The sequence below is a fragment of the Acromyrmex echinatior genome, chromosome 13, assembly GCF_024713525.1.
Source record: "Acromyrmex echinatior isolate Ae372 chromosome 13, ASM2471352v2, whole genome shotgun sequence".
Classification (NCBI taxonomy): Eukaryota; Metazoa; Arthropoda; class Insecta; order Hymenoptera; family Formicidae; genus Acromyrmex; species Acromyrmex echinatior.
This window is the reverse complement of record NC_141864.1, coordinates 10,410-29,510: the sequence shown is the minus strand read 5'-3', so window position 1 is coordinate 29,510 and position 19,101 is coordinate 10,410. Positions and strand designations below refer to the sequence as shown.

Genomic DNA, 19,101 nt, shown 5'->3' with positions numbered 1-19,101 from the left:
GCGCATCTCAAACATTACAGCACCGTGATAATCAGCAAAGGTACAGGCAGAGTACCTCAAATAGATTCGACCTATACTCTGCAATATTAATCGCACATCCAGGGATACCTCAAGGATGCAACTCGTCGTTCTTCTATTTTATTTTGATAGAAATTTGTAAATAACCTTAGCATTGATCCCTTCTCTCCCATCCAAATTCTGAGCCTTAAGTTCTTCCTCGATTTCTTTTGATGATATTTCATTCGACACAATGAGTCGCGGATCCGACTTCACATTCTCAACTATCCTGAGTGCATACAAGATTAGAATTACTTTTGATTTTAATTCAAATCAGGTTTGACCGCTTCTATTCGAACTCCGTTTTTTCAGCGCAGTAATTCTGTTAATTTTTAAATTGCATTCAGCAGGTTTAAAGACCTTAAAAAGAGCATTCTTAGTGTCTTGCGAAGATATATATTTACTTAAATTTTTATCATCCAGTACCATCAGAAAATTGGTGGATTGTAGCTTTAAAAGCATGCCCGCGCGAGATTCGAATTATCATATAATACACATATAGGCAACATTATACAATATTACATATATGTATACTATAATGTGTGAATATACACACGTTGCAGATAGAAGTTATCAATGCTCAGCCATTTATGCATTTCCTATGTTTAAATATGCATTATTAAAATTGTATACATATATATAATATATATATATATATGTATACAATTTCATATATATATATATATATATATATATATATATCCATGGAATGGAAGATATATCTAAGTCACAGTCAGAATGTATTTAGTAAAAATATACTTATTGTAACTTGCTGTTAGTCAACGTACACATTGACCTATAAGTGTATATATTTGCTAAAACATTTTGCTTTGAATATGATATACTTATATACATTTCATAAACATACAGCATCGTACGAAAATTATACATGTGACTATTGACTGTATAATGTATGTTATATATATGTATAACGTATATATTATATAGGGTGTCCAAAAAGACCCCAGATTTAGGAGCTGAACATAAAGGTGACTATAACTATAATCGTAAAGGAATGTGAATTATACTTGTATCGGCATGCATAGTACGCCAAAATATAATATGTTGACCTATGATTCACGTTTTCTTCTATGATTGAATTACGGCCATTCTTGTGCTATAAGGCTATTACCTAACGTTTTTAGAAAAAACGTTTCAGACAAAAGTTATAAGGTTTCAAAGAAGCTGTTTACTGATATTCAGTCTTTTTTTTTCTTCATTAGTTTCTTTGTTTCCATCATGTCAAGCAAGCTTTGGAATCAGATTTTGATTCTATCATGACAATGCTATTTACATTTCTTTAATTGCAGACGCAAAATTCAACAAATTGGTTCCGCAATCCATATTTCACCAAATGATTGATAATTTGATAATCGAAATGTCTCTAGCAGTAAATTAAAAATAGTCAGTCCACGATGAATGCCTCTGACATTTGTCTATAACTAGCCAAAGCACGATTTATGGCTGTGGCATTTTGTTATAGCTAGCCAGCTCATAATTAACGCCTCTGGCAGTAAATTAAAAATAGTCAGCCCACGATGAATGCCTCTGACATTGGATCATAATTAGGCAAAGCACAATTTATTGTTATAACATTTAACCATATGATGATGATTGTATGATAAATAAAAGTGATATTATCACGAGTGACATAAAGATACCAACCTTTCCCATTCTAGCTTTATAGAATGCCTTCCAACAAGAAACACACATCACAATAACCAATTTTGGCCTTACAGAGTGCCTTCCAACAAAAGACACAATGTGACACGGTATGACACGGTGCATCATTACAGTCTTGTTCGCCAATACAAGGATGAGATAATCACTGTGTTATACTGAGTGAGTCGCTTGTTAGAAAGCACGCATAACCTTCTCTTACCAAAGACAGACAATTTTCTGCTACTATATTTTTTCTATTTTGTGAACACAAAACACTATATAAATATGCACATACACCCACACACACACACACACACACACACACACACACACACACACACACACATATGGGTGTATGTAGAACACTATTACACTACACTGAATTAACAGTACTGTTACGCGGCAACGAACGCGGGTCATACAGGTTATAGCTGATTGACTCGTATAATACCATTTTCTACAGCGTCACGCAAACGGTACATGTATGCATATACATATACACACATACATACAAACAATTTTAACTTTACACCCTAAGAAAAAAGATACATAATCGATATCATGATCACATTATCTTCTTCTTAGCGAGTAATTAAGAAAAGGCATTCACCGTATCTGGATCCATGTTATTGTAAAAACTCTCTATTATCTTGGAAATTCTATTATTGATATGTCGTTTAGTGCATTCTCCAGGTTTATTCCACTAAAAAATATACAAATAGATGACCAGATATATGACGCGGTAAAGTAAAATTCTATATTACATTCTATGGCACAAAAACGTGATCAGTAGCTCTTTGAAAGAAACCGAATGTATCATAAAAATAATAAAATAATATTTTCAAAGTACATTACATTCAGTAAAATGCATTTACTTATTAATATGTTCAATCACCATTATTAAGAAAATATTATGTAGGAAGGAAAATATTTTCATGACAATTTGTTGGAAGGTATGGTCCCAGCATGTTTCTTATATTGTGATGCTCTTGAGATGCACGTCCGCGCGTAAGCGATTAGGCCGTCAAGCGTTGAACGGTTGTGAAGGAAAAGTAGGCAACACTTCAGAAATCGGCCCGAAATGCGCAACTAATTTCAAACACGTTGAAGTATACGTACATAATTTCTATAATTTTATTAAAAATATATTTGGAGTAATATGTTTATTAATAACGTTATTTATTTAAAAAAAATTACAAAAAAGAAAAAAAGCAGGATCGAACATAGAATCTTCAACATTCTGATCTCGCATCTAACGCCCGAGATCACGCTGATCACTTTTATGAACGTGATAGATAAAACGCACAAAAAACATCTATATCTCATCAACTATCACGTTTTAAAATCATTTTTGCTATTATATGTTAATGAGAAAGGTATATGATTAATATAATTTAATAAAAGGAAAATGAAAGAATTTTAAATCACAAACACGGTTGCCAGTTCGCCGTTTTTTTTGTCAGACTTCTTTCTTAGACTAATATTCGATACTCTAGCAGACGAAAGTGAAGAGTTTACAAAAATTGGAGATTTTCACGTCTACTGAAGTATCGAATATTAGTCCAAAAAGCCGAAGTCTCTGGCAAAAAAAAATGGAGAATTGGCATCCGTGTTTGTGATTTAAAATTCTTTTATTTTCCGTTGTCTCGATAAAGTGAGACAGAGAAAAAACAAAAAGGAATAAAAGCTCCGATTGTATGTAATGTTCGATTGTATGTCGATGAATCTCCGCGCGAACACGCCGAGCTGAGCTCTAGCTAAACAGTGAGTCTGTCCCTCAGAGTCTGTCCTTTTCTCTGTGATCGCTTGTTTCTAGTGACCAAAAATATTTCTCGGCGATTTCGGCCGCTTGTATCATAAGGGGGAAAGAGACATTCTAGATGACACATAACTTTTATTAAATTATATTAATCACTTGCCCTACGATTTAAATTTAATTCCGAATTTACGAATTTAATTCCAATGGCGCGTGTCATAATCAACAGCCTGGAACGTGTTGTTTACGTTTGGCCACGATAGACCACGGCTCTCACCCATGATACTCATGTTTCATGATTTCCTTACCATCCGATATTGTAAACGAAAAGGTTAATCATATACCTTTCTCATTAATATATAATAGCAAAAATAATTCCAAAACGTGATAGTTGGCGGGATATAGTTTACAATTTTCCGCGTGCTGTATGTATAGCGTTCGTAGAAGTGATCCGCAAGAACTCAGCGTGGTCTCATGCGTTAGATGTGAGATCAGAATGTTGAAGATCGTACGCTCGATCCTGCTTTTTTCTTCTTTTCTTTTCTTTTTTTTTTTTAAATAACACTATTAATAAACATATTACTCCAGATATATTTTTATTAATTACATTATACGTGTATTTTTAAATTTTAAACTACTCCACTAGATCAACAAATCAACTTGGAAAGATCTGAAGACACGGTAGTGTCTCGGCGCTAATACATGGCGCGAGCTCCTTTACGCTAACACATTGCCGTGCTCCTTTGCGCGAGCCATCGAGTTGCGTACCGAATCACATCAATAGGCAAATAAAAAATTATTTATATATTACACAACATGTTTTTAATTTGTGAACTATAAGATTATATTGACATCATCCTTATAATTTTATTAATCATCCAATTTTCACAATTTTCCGTGCGCTTTATGTATTGCGTTCATAGATATGATCCGTAAGAACTCAGCGTGGTCTCGTTAGATGCGAGATCAAAATGTTGAAGATCATTCGATCCTGCTTTTTCCTTTTTTCATAATTTTTTTTTTTAATAAATAACGTTATTAATAAACATATTACTCCAAATAAAATATATTTTTATAAAATTATAGAAATTATAGAAATTATATGTGTACTTTAGTGTGCTCGGAATTAATTGCACATTTCGGGCCAATTTCTGAAGTGCTGCTTACTTCTCCTTCACAACTGCTCAACGCTCGACGGCCGAACCGCTGGACATGCATCTCAGGAGCGTCACAGTATAAAAAATATGTTGCGACTATCTATATCTTTCAGCAAATTATCAAATATTTTCTTTCCTACATAAATGTTATTTTCTAATAATGGTGATTGAACGTCTTATTAATAAATAAATACATTTTACTGAATGTAATGTACTTTTAAAATATTACTTTATTATTTTTATGATACATTCAGTTTTCTTTCAAAGAACTGCTGACGCTTACGTGCCACAGAATATATAATATCTTTTAATAAAAATTTTTAAATAATAACAATACCAATTTAAGGCTAATAAGAGTCGACACAAAACGAGGTGCGTAATTTTAATGTGGAATGGTGACTTAACTCCAATAACTCCGTGATGTCTTCTTTATTCAACATGTGAATAAAGAATATGTTGAACTCGTTCTGTGTCAACTCTTATTAGCCTTAAATTGATATTGTTATTATTTTAAGTAATGAGAGTCCGATTAAGATTTTCAATTTTATTTTAATATAGAATTTTACTTTACCGCGTCATATATTTGATCATCAGTTTGTATTATTTTTTATGTGGAAAAAACCTGGAAAATGCACTTGAAAGATGCATCAATAATAGAGCTGCAAAGATAATAGAGTTTTTCAATAATGTAGATCCAAATACGATGAACGCTAAAATCACGTTATCCTTTTCTTAAATAGTCGCTAAGAAGAAGGCAACGTGACCATGATATCGATTATGTATCTTTTTCCTTACGGCGGAAACGTGAAAGTAAAAATTTTTTGTATGTATATGTGTACAGGTATATGCATAACAATCATAACTTTTTACTTTCACGTTTTCGCTCTAGAGAAAAAGGTTACTGATCGATACCCTTAGCGGTCACCGTATCTAGATTAAAAGGTATTGCAAAAAACTAACTATATCGATAGTTATTGTTCATGATTAATTATCATATTGTATTAGATATATTGTATAGTTATATATTTTATATATATATATATATATATATAATAATATATTAGGGGTTGGAATTAATTCGTAGCGTTGTAAATGAAAGAATTTTATTTATTCACATTGAGCATTAAAAAATACATTAATGAAAGTACTTCCAATCCCTGTAAAAACGTACGACTTTATTAGGTGTTGGAATAATTCGTAGCGTTTTACAAGGGATGGGAAGTATTTCATAATGGATTTTTTTAATGCTCAGTTGAAAATAATAACATTCTTCTTTAAAAAAACGCTACAATTAATTCCAACACCTAAGAATGTCCAAAAACTAAGATAGTAATATTGTATAGTATATATATATATATATATGTATATATATATATATTGTATAGTATATATATATATATATATGTATATATATACATATTGTATAGTATATATATATATGTAAAGATTGATAATTTGCTGGAAGGTACGGTCGCAGCATATTTCTTACAATGCAATGCTCCTGAGATACACATCCGCGCACAGCTCAGTCATCGAGCGTTGAGCGATAAGGCGGCGGAAGAAAAGAAGGCGATGCTTCAAAAGTCGGTCCAAAATGTGCAACTATTTTCGAGCACCGGAAAATTTAACAACATGTATAGGAAGGATCAACATCTGTAGGAAGAATACCGAATCGCTTCAATAGATAAATAAAAAATTATTTGTATATTGCACATATAAAGGCTTTTTGATTTGTGAATTATAAAATTATATATATGACATCATCCTTATAATTATATTAATCATCGCATTTTTGCGATTTGATTCAATATAAAAATTGTCATACATTCGGATGATAGTTATAAAAAAACATTTCACAAAAAGTATTGATCAACATCAAACATAACATTATTACAGAAACATGATTTCTTTTCAGATTTTTTTCTAAAGGTAAAGAGATCTCATTTATATAAAAATACTGGTTTTCTATTTATTCGACGCATAGTACGTCGAATTATTTTTGCTACAATTGTCGGTTTAATACTTTTAGAAATACATATATAATTTCAATAATTAAATAAAAATATATTTGGCCTGTAACATGTGTTTATTAACAATATCACTTATTTAAAAAAAAAATTACGAAAAAAGAAAGAAGGAATCGATCGTGGGATCTCTTAATATTTTGATCTCGTATCCACGCCGAAGTCTTGCAAACCTCTTCTGTGAATGTGGTAATATAACGCTCATGGAAAATCATGGAAATGTCAATATCTCGTAAATTATCGTGTTTTGAAATTATTTTTGCTATTATACATAAATTGGAGGGATATAACGATGAATATAATTTATGAAAACTTATACGTTATCTATAATGTTCCTTCTCCTCTTATTTATACACATTGAGCAGCTGAAATTGCCGAGAAAGTATTTTCAGTCGCTAGAAATAAGCGACCGTAGAGAGAGAGAGACAGACTCTGAAGGATAGACTCGCTGTTTCGCTCAATAAGTTCAGTTCGACGTGCGGAGCTTCATCGATTACAATTGGAACTTCTATCCTTTTTTGTTTTTTTTTTCTGTTTCACTCTGTACTTCTGTTTCGATAATTCGTTCTGTAATTCAAGAATATGTTCTATCAGTTCCGGTTTACTATTATCGCCTTGCAGCAAGGATTCCTTTTCTAAGCAACGATTCTATTTTAATGTATATTTTTTTATATTGTATATAGAAAAATATGTTATTATTATGGTGTTTCCAGCTGATAATATATTGCTGGTTTACATAATGATTTAATCTATTTCTATATTTGCGCGCGGGCGATGAGAGAAATGACGCTTCTTACTAAGTGCTGTTTGATACTTTGACATCCGAGCCAGGTAAAAAATGTGCTGCATATAACAATTTCAGACTTGGTACGTTTGAAATAAGCAACTGACGTCCCACAGAAAACCTCAAAGAACAGTACTATGCTTGTAGAATGAGCTAAGGGCTTTAGTATAAGAGAACGGAGTCTACGAAAATTTCATTTATATGCTACGAGTGAAATTGCTGCTCAACGCTTCGACATCATTGTATATTTTCTGTGTTTATAAAGACATTATTTGTACATAAGAATTAAAATATCATATTTGTTTTATTATTATTTTTCCTCTCAAGAGAAAAAATTTTGACCAGGATACATAAGAAGCTTGTTACAGGTCTGAGTAAGTCGATAATTCTGATCGTTTCTGCTGATCCAACGAGACACACTTGATAACAGCTGTCGCAATATCGAAGAACTAAGATAGTACTGGTGCCATGGCTTTATGTCAATTTTATTCGTAGCATACGAACAAAATTTTTGGCGACTCTGTTCTCTTATACTAAAGCTCCTAACTCATTTCTACAGGTATTGTTCTTAGAGATTTTCTGTAGGATGCTGGCTACTTATTTTAAAATGAGTAAAATCTAAAACTCTTATATGCAGCACATACCGCGACGAGTCGACTGCAGGAGCCGGTGACAAAACTATTATATAATTTTTAATTTTCTTTCGTATTAAATTATATCTGGCAGCCAGTGTTGTTGTCGATACTTTAATTGTAGAAAAGGACTTTTCAATCCGTAAGTGCAATTAAGAGAAACGAGCCGGGGAAAATTAATCACACTTCGTTGGTAAAACAGGGTACTCCAGCATCCTCTTAAAACTCCTAGAAAGTACATTCAATGAGTAAAGGAGAATATTGACATAATGATCTTGCGAAAGTTGTTTTACTATAATACAAAAGCGCGAGCAAAGGTTGTATAGATAAGAATATTGATTTGTTCATAAATATCGATGGAGCAACGGTAGAAAAATCTTTGAAGGAAAGTACTCGTATGTGGCCGATATTATGTTCAGGTGTGCTTTTTAAACAAATCTACATGATAGGTATAAATTCGGAGAAGGAAAACTGGACAATTCAAATACATTTTTGGAAATGTTTGTAAATGAAGCAACTCAATTAATAATGGCATTCAATTCAATCACAATTTATATAATATTAAAATCAAAGCTTTCATTTGTGATGCACCAGCGAAAGCATATGTTTACAGGTTAAATATCATACTGGATTTGATAGTTGCACAAAATGTGTTATAGAAGACAAACATATTAAAAATACTGTTTGTTTTCCTAGAATTGAAAATGTAACATTAATTGATAAATTGTTTAAACGTTACGCATATAGTCTTGATTATTAAACCGGAGAAACGAATCTTATACAAATCCCGTAGGGATTTAGATTTAGTAAGTAACGTCGTACTCGATTATATGCATCTTGTATGTTTGAGGATAACGCATAAATTAATACATCTATGGATGTCCGGCCACTGAATGTACGATTATCAATAAACAGTAAAAAAATATCGGAGGAATTAATTAATTTCAAAAAATGCATACCATTTGATTTTTCGGGGAAACCAAGAGCGTTAAATTTTATAAAATTATGGAAAGCTGCAGAGTTTCGTCAGTTCTTATTATATCTAGGCCTAATAGTTCTGAAAACAGTTTTAAGAAAAGAGCTGTATAATCACTTTTTAACGTTATACGCTACAATAACAATCCTTTCTCATGATACTGCAAATATTATGTACGCGGAAGAACCTATAAAAAAGTTTGTTGAAAACTTTGAAATTTATACGGAAGAAAATACGAGGGCAAATCAATAAGTACCCGTGTTAGTAATGAAGACGCAAGCTATTCACAAAAATTTTTTTTTATTTTTCAACGTAATCCCCTTTTAGGATACACTTTTCCCAACGCTTCTGCCATTTTTTTAACCCCTCAGAAAAATACGATTTGTGAAAACTCTGCAAAATAGGTCTCTGTTTCGGCGATGATCTCCTCATTCGACGTGAATTTCTTTCCACCGAGCCATTTTTTCAAGTTTGGAAACAAAAAGAAGTCACAGGGGGCTAAATCCGGAGAATACGGTGGATGCGGAGTACGATGGAATTGCAGCAGCAATTCGTAGCGCTCCAAACATTGTTTTGAAATTAATAACCGCATCCGCTTGTTATCCACCGTGAGCAATCGCGACACCCATCGGGCCGACAGCTTTTTCATTCCCAAATTATCATGCAAAATATTGAATGCCGTTCCGTATGACACATCTATGGTCTCTACTACTTCATGCACTTTCGTTTGGCAATCAGCGAGAATCATGTCGTGCACTTTTTCAACGATTTCCTCAGTAACCACGTGCCGGGCGGCCCGGGCGCTCCTCATCAAAAATAGACGAATGACCACGTTTGAATTCATTGAACCAATATCTGACGGTCATAGATGGTGAAGAGTTCCCATAGACGCCATCCAACTTCGTTTTTATTTCTTCGCACGTTTTTTCATTCAAAAATAAAAAACGAATCACGGATTGATATTGCTCTTTTTCCATTGTATCGGAAAACATCAAACGCGCTCACTACGAATTGCTGTCAAATCAAGATTATTGCATGAATCTCTCTGAAATTTTGTATGGTAAGATGGTAGTCGTTTTGAAGATGGTAGTACACGATGGTAATGCCAACTTGCATTAGCAACGCCGCATGTCTTAAAACACAGGTATTTATTGATTTGCCCTCGTATATCAGTCATAATGTACATAATTTGCTGCATCTCGCAGCCTATGTCAGACAATACGAACCTGTAGATGGTTTCAATGTCTTTCTGTTTAAAAATTTCCTGTGCGCTTTAACAAAATTAATTAGAAATCCGAGAAACCATTACAACAAATTGTTCGTAGGCTTTCGGAGTATGGTGCGATATCTTCCAGTGAAATAAGAAAGATAAATGTTTCTAATTTCGAAAAGTGTCACCATGACGATCCTTTCGATAATATTAAAAGTTACACAAAACAATATAAAATAATGCATAAAAATTTATTTTCCCAGAATTGTGATAATGAACAGAATTGCTGCTGTGTATTGAATGATGGAACCACGATCGAAGTTGTCAATTTTGCGATATCTAATAATGTATTATAATATATAATATATTATTGGCATGCAATTAATTTTGATTGGTAATGTGTATTCAGATCCTACAGAGTCAGTAGAGTTCGGCATAATAATAATTAAAAAAAATGACCAAATTACATCTTGACCATGTGATAGGATAAATTTATAATTAATGAAGTTCTATCATATCAACATAATAAATCAATTGTTTTTCCCATTCTTCACACAGTAGTGTAAGTTAAGTTTAAAAATATGAAAAAATGGTGTAAAGAAAAAAAATTATACAGTTAATGATTCTTTCATTATAACAGATTTTCCATTTACTTGAATCTTCTTTCAAAAAATGTCAATTTAAAATATCTATGATTTTTAAGCCTACAAACTCCTTGAACATGTTTTGCCATTGTTCCCAAATCACTTAAATCTATGTAACAAAAAACACAGAAGAAAACAAATTTGTTCAGTGTAGTTTATTAGGTAGTATATTAGGTAGTATATTACGAACAAAGTTTGATTTTAATTTAAAGTTTGATTTGAATATTTATTCCTAATTTACTCTATCTTATTTATAAATAATATTGTTTTAAATACCTATAATATTGTTTTAAATACCTTAATGGTTATTCTACAATGTACTTTTTATTTTCTATTTCTTGCTATTTATCTTTTGTCTTATTGATCAAAAAGGCAAGAGACAAACAGAGACAAACAACAAGAAACAGGAAACAAAGAGCATATTGTAGAATTAGACTAAATCTCATTAAAAGTAGAAAAAAACAGTAAAAAGTGATTTCAATTTTTTGTTTACGGAAAATCGTATTTTACAGGATAAATTTCCCATAGAAATAAATTTATAGCAATTCATTAAAGTCAATTTTTCTGAAAATTATTTATTTTGTGATGTTTAAAAATATCTGTGTGTCTGAGTTTTTATTAAATCTATCTAATACAATTTGCCGTAGATGTTTATTACGACCATTAGAACAAAGTTTTGCAAAAATTATGAATTTCGTGCTTTTCTTAAATTGTTACAAATAAAATAGAGTTATGAAATTTCAGTGATTTTAATAATATCACAAACTTATCTTTCACATCTAATCTTGACATGAAAAAGTAACACATAAAAATACATCGTAAAAACAAACGTGGTTATAAATTTAAAACGTAAAATTTAATTATTATTACATTAATTAAAACATTAAACGTTTCGGCCACAATCTGGCCATCCTCAGTAAATTCATAATATTCTTAAAACGCAGAGTTACATCTTGTTGACATTAAATTCAACCGTCGTATGTTATAATTATATAAACGTGTTCATTTCTATGTGAAGATGCTTCGTACAATAATGTTACAACGCCAATTGTCATATCACGAAAAGTGTAGAACGAGAATTTCCAGATTCTGTTTTACAGCAAAAAAATAACGATGAATCTCAAGTACATCCTTTGCAGATAGAAATTTGTCGTGACATTGTGTGTTATTATTGATATCAATAATAAATATCACAAACTATAACTTGTGCTGTAGTTTCTTATGCTCTTCTTTTTATACATTTTTAATATATAAAAATGTTCATAAAGGTAATTCAAATCTCCAACATCAAATATTAAACATATTTGATATATAATCTTCGTTTTTCTACATACATAAAAATGTTCATAAAGATAATTCAAATCTCCAACATCAAATATTAAACATATTTAATACATAATCTTCGTTTTCCTACTTTAATTAGGTATAATATTGGGTATGGAAAAAAGTTCGTGGCGGTTTTTTAGTAAAATTCAAGTGTTTTTCTTAGAGTATTAAATTCAATTTATTTAAACCAAATATGCTCCATTATTTTCAATAATATTTTGTCATTTTTGGGGCAGAGCCATCGCGATAGAACTTCTGTGGTTTCTGGTCGAAAAACTGCTTCAAATGATTTTCACAGGTCTCTTTTGAAGCCAGCTTTATACCATTAAGAGAGTTCTGCAAAGATCTAAACAAATGATAGTTTGAGGGTGCTATGTCAGGACTATACGGTGGATACATTAAGATTTCAGCCAAGCTCTCGTAATTTTTGCCGAGTTATCAAAGATGTGTGTAGTCGAGCGATGGAAGACGACACCTCTCTTATTGATTAATTCTGACCGCTTCCTCTCAATTGCTTGTTGTTCACTCTCTTGTGAAATCTCTCTGTTCACAGTAGAATTCGGAATTAATTGTTTGATCGGGCGATAACAGCTATAGTGAACGATTCCTTTCTAATTCCATCACACACACAACATCATCTTCTTCTTCGTCAATCCAGGTTTTGCGATTGCTTGTGTCTTTTCTCCTTCCTTTATCTACGATCTTTTGCGAGTTCGATTGTTGTACGTGATCCATTTTTCATCCAGTTATCATTCTCTTCAGAAATGGCTCAATTTCATTCCGTTTCAGTAGCATATCGCAAATGTTAATTCGGTCCATCATGTTTTTAACATTCAACTCGTGAGGAACTCAAACATCGAGCTTCTTTTTGTATCCAGCTTTGTGTAAATGATTTAGAACTGTTTTGTGGTCGATACCTAGTCCCCTGGCAATCTCCACAGTGCTCACACGCTTATCACACTCAACTTTTTCCATGATTTCATCGGACTTTTCAGTAATTGATCGACCGGAGCGAGGTTCATTTTTCACATCGAAATTTCCAGTACGAAAACGAGCGAACCATTTCCGTGCTGCTGATTTTGATAGAGTAAATAGCACAAATTTTTTCACAAGCCTGTGCAGCGTTCTTTATTGTAGTAATACTGCAAAATGTAGCGAATTTTTTCCTTATTTATTTCCATTTTCAAAATAAAATAACTTTTGATTCACTTCACCGATTTCACTCTTTTTGGCTCAAAATAAAGGTTGAAATGTCACTTTTTAAACGCACGTCTAGTGTTGTCGATGCGATTAGTAGTTACCGACTGCTGAGCATTTAATATCATCTAGTGGGAAAAACGCTACGAACTTTTTCACATATCAATATATATATGTAATTATTGATTAATTTCCAATTTCAAAAAAATCACTTTGACTTTCTTACAATTTATAATATTTTATGTTTCATAAAATTATCTGTTGAGAAATAATAACCATTGCAGAAACGCACATTGTTACACAACTGCGACAAAAAATTCTATTGGAAAATGTATGAATGATGCCAAGAAGCAGTATAACAAGATGACATTGGACGAAAAACTTAATTATATAATTGGTAAATGATAGACATTACATTTCTATTATTCCATACAGGATATCCCCGACCTATAGGATTGTCTCTCGTAAACAGATAAAGCGGACTGAACTAAAGTCAAAAAGTTTTTTGCCATTTTGCAATTTTCGCAATACTTTAAGAGATATTAATTTTTAAAATCATCAAATAAACATGTATCCGCGCGAACAATCATCAAGACAAACACCCTTCGGTCGCAGTCGCTTATTGCGCGGGGAATAGAACGGATTGTTAGAGTCCCTATAAGAAAGTTACGATAATCTTGTCAAAATTTTCATTGGCAGAATCTATCATCGTATATATGCTATTATATCATAATACTATTATATCTCCACTTTAAGTATCGTGAACATGGTGATTTAGATTTTAGAAATAATTGTGAGAACAGTATTTTTATTAAATTATATAATATTGACAATACAAATTATATTAAATTAAATATTGATAGAAGTATCTGTTATGTATAGCTGAAATAGTTTTACACTTTTGGAACTTAAAGTGAAATAGGAATATGTTTGATATTGAAAATAATCGAAAATTCGAAGAAAGTTCTGAAATAAAAAATAGACGTATTGTTTAATTGTTAAACTATAATATATAGATTTATCTGTTTATAGTAACTAATATTATAGTGATGATACGAAATGTAATGAAATAATTTTTATTTAACAATACTTTTATTATACAATATAATAAAATGTCTTGCCATCTTTAAACTACTATATACTAAAATTTTGAACGCCCTTCTATATTGATTTCATCAATTTTATCGCTTTATCACTTCAATTCTTCTGGATTCTTCTGCGTAAGATCGATACTCTTAGAATTATTACATGCCACTTTTTGATTCAGTTCAGTTCGCTCTTCCTGCTCACAAAAGGCAATCCCATTGGTAAGGACTCTATGTAATCTAACAATGTGTTTGTTTATATGTTCACATCTATTTATGTACACATAGGACTATTAGAAGAAAATATAAAAAAGAACAATGTCAGCTAATTGGGGCGCATATGGAAACATATTCATGATAATGAGAAAAAAAATAGACGTGAGCCCAAAAGTGAATCTGCGAAAAGTGAATCTGAGATCGCTAACAATATAAATAGCTTTATTCCTTTGAAACATAATGATGACTTCGATTTACTGAAGAAGGAATTGAAAGAAAAAGATTTCAAGAATACAATGGTGAATCTAAATTTCATTGATTTAACGGTTTCTAAAAATTGAAGGGACATAGTACACTCGGCTAAAAATTAGACCGAATTTCAGTATTTGTTCTTTTATGATTAAATGAATGCTTAATGTTTTCAGACTTTCTTAAATATTTTAGTATTTTTAATGTGTAAGAAAATTTCTAAAAATATTTTTTGTTCACCTTTATATACAACTATATGAACTATAACTCCTTAAACATTTTAATGCTTTACGGACGTGAATTCGATCGACTAGATAATTTGAAACAAAAAACCAAAAAGTTTCTTTATTTGTATGAGTATATAGGTATCCGATGAAAAAATTTTGAATACAAATTTTCAAAATGATGGACATTCAAAGTTGAAAGCACCAAAATTAAGACATTTTTTCAACTTTGAATGTTCATTATGTAGAAAATTTCTGCCTACAAATTTTTTTCCGTGATTCGGATACTTATAATCATACAAATGAAAAAATTTCTTAGTTTTTCTGTTACATAAGTCTATCAAAATCATGTCCTCCAGTAAATTTCAAGACGCCATTACCTTTACCTGCAAATATTTATAAATAGATGACAAAAAATAATAAACGTTCTTTTTTTCCTAAGTTTAGAATAGTCACTGCAGCCATTAGATCATGACATCAGAATTAAGCGAGAAATGACACGTCAATTTTTGTATCATTTGTAAATGAAGAGAATTTGGATAAAACGAAATAATAAGGTCGTTTTAAAACACTTAGGAAAATAAACGAAATAATAATAATGAAAAATGTTCATTTTGTTTATTTTTTTGGATGCATACACACATGCACTATATCTTTTTGTAAACCATTCAAAGATATTTCTGGAATTTTATAAATATAGATACCACATACAATCTTTAAAATACTTTTAATATTTAAAATTTGTGTATGCATAAAAAAATAATAAACAAAATGAAAATTTTTCATTATTATTTCGTAATTATTTCATTTTCGTATTATTATTTCATTTTCCTAAGTGTTTTAAAGCGACCTCATTATTTCGTTTTATCCAAATTCTCTTCATTTACAAATGATACGTAATAAAAATTGACGTGTCATTTTTCACTTACTTCTGATGTCATGATCTAATACGGCTGCACTATTTTGAAGACTTAGAACGAGAAAAAGAATGTTTATTATTATATTTTTTGTCATCTATTTATATAAATATTTTTTCAATATTTTATAAATTTTTTTTAAAACATTCGCGTAGTGGTAATGATTATAACACGTATTTTCTTTTGCAAACGAATAATTATTAAATTTCTTTTCATTAATGAATTACACATTTTTAAATTGAAATAAAAAAATCATTATATGTATGGAAAGGTTATGATAATATTTCTCATTTTCTAAAATTCTCACTACAAACAATTATGAAATAGAACGTTTCAACAAAAAATAATTTTTGCAATTAAACGCGCTTATGAAACGGGGAGGGGGGGAGGGGGAAGAAACATAAAAAATTTAACGAATAATATCATGGCCAAAGTTTTCAGACGAGTTGGCATCACATTTCAGCATACGAGATAAACAAAAAAAAAGGCCTTTCTAGATTTTAAAGTAGCTTCATATATAATTGGCAAGTATTCATTTATAATGTATTGTATGAAATCTTCACTGACGATTATGTTTAGTAATATATGGGAAACATTTTCATATGTAACATCAGTATTGTATTTTACAGCGCGCTGCCGCGCGACGAAAGTTGTCTGCACTAACCAATAATTCTATATTTTTAAATCGCGGCCTTGCAAAACTTCTAGAAATCATATAATACTACTTCTGCCGCGCAGAAAGCTTCTGTGCAAGAGCCATTAGACATCCCACACTCTCGTTCCAAGCGCTCTTGCACAACAGAAAGGGGAATCTTTCTTTAAGGCGAATTCTACGCACGACGACGCGCTCGTCAACTATATCGCCTAGGATCCTTTTCATGTGGAAGTGATGTTATGCTATGTTAGTGCTTTAGAAAGAAAAGATGTATTCAGTGTTGAGCTGGTTGTGACTACATTGTGGCTGCTATACCCAATGTGGCGCCCAACGTCAGTGATGCGCTATCGTGGGAATTATTCTCACACGGGAATGTTCATGCGCATGCGTAAGCCGTCACAGTTGCGGGTCGCATTCGCTGCTTTCACATCGTATCGGCGATACGCATGCGTACAAACATTCCCATATGGGAATAATTCCCACAGCGCATTCATTGCCGAACATGTCTGAGCGCCAGCAAATGGCTAACTAATAGAGTTCCGCGAGGTAGCACATTAGATGCATCCGCTGATATTTTACGAGGTTTTTCTTACCTCATTTGTATAGCGCTTTTTCACTCTAGTTTGGCCTGCTAGGTTGGCATGAGTCTGTGTTCATTCTTGCTCTCCTCTATCGTATCTCTCCGCGAATCGCGTTCTCTCGGTCCCATGTCGAGGGCACCGGCCCTCGGTATCGGGGCGGATGAGAGGGGGGATTAGAGGCCGCCGTTAATTCTATAATATCGCGTAATGACTTTTCGCCCTCAATGGAATCGAATTCTCGTTCTCTGCCTTGTCCTCCTTCTTCATCATTTTCCAATTCCGATCCTAGTGCGCATTGCGGTCCGCAGAGGCAGATGCCTCTTCGGACAAAAATATGAACCGAATGCTTACTAATTTGATGGCGGAAGTCGCCGCTAATAATAGCGGCGACGGTGGCGTCTCCCCTCTGCCAACTTCTGTTGTTGACGACACAGCCATTAATTCGCCGCTTCCTATGGACATCAATGATGAGAGAACTAGTCGCAAGCGTAGGCTAAGATAATAAGTGAGGAGGTGAAATCGAAGGTCTTGGCCGTCGATCCACCTCACTCCAAGAATAATTTTTCGAACAGCGCATCTGAATCCTTAGGTGTGTCGGCGTCGGCGCTTGCCAAACGAGGAATATCTCAATTAATACTTTAAGAATGACATTTCCCCCTTTGTCATATACGTATACTCGGACAAGTCAACACCGATTTTTCTGTGCTTTCTCGTGTCGTTTCTAAGTTTATCAAGAGTGATATTCTTCTCATTAAAAGACTTGGCGCCAGTAAAGCTATAATAGAAGTCAAGTCTGCAGACGTGGCTAATCGTTTAATCTTTAATCCTGTCTTTAATAAGAATGACTTTTGAGCTTTCATTCCATCTTTTAAAGTCCTCTGCACCGGAATTATCAAGGGCATTGATCAGTCTATCTTGCTGGATTGTCTCAGAGAAAATCTAACCTCAACGATCAAAGTACTTGACATACAACGCTTACAAACAGACGCATGATAATCAATGAACACTTACGCGCCCTTGCGAACAGTCTGTATAAAATTCGCAGGACAATCATTTTCGAAAGAGGTAGTTTTATTTAATGTTCTCTACAAGGTCGATGCACATATTCCAAAAATCAGGATTTGTTACGTTTGTTACAGAATTAGCCATATCGGTCGCGATTATAAAAGCACCAAACCAAGATGCCTCTTCTGTAGACTCACTAGAGAAGATCACTCTTGCTCAACTGATTAGGCGCATGCCAAGTGTATCAATTACGAGGGGGATCATCTCGCAATCTCGCACACATGCCCTATCATTATTAAGCATAAAACTATTCTCAGCTTGGTCGCGCAGGACAATATTTCTCTCGTGGAAGCTAGAAAATAGTTGTTTCCAAGCAACTTCCCCTCTCCGCCTTCTCACAACACGCTTCTTGATTTTAAAAACTTTCCTTACCTTCAAAGTCATACTTCTTCTGTGCCATAATCCTATAGCTCTCCCTATTCTACATCTAGCCTCCCCTCTATGAGGATCACTAGCTTCATACAATCATTTCCAACATCTTGACCATCACAACTCAAAGGATCTCTTCTCTCTTAACCTTCCCATGAGCTATGCCAAGAAGGCAGCGTCGCCATCTCTGAGACACGGTCAACCGATTGTTTCGGGCTCCCCCTCAAGGAAACCATCCATCCGTAAAATAGAGTCTGTTGCAGAGAAATACAAAATTCTTCCTGCATCATCTTTAGATCAATCAACGTCACAAAC

General features: G+C 32.7%; 1 pseudogene; it reads left to right on the top strand.

The window, feature by feature from the left end:
* The first annotated feature begins 8,373 nt into the window (after nt 1-8,373).
* Nucleotides 8,374-10,141, top strand: LOC147907443 (uncharacterized; annotated as a pseudogene).
* The last annotated feature ends 8,960 nt before the right edge of the window (nt 10,142-19,101 follow it).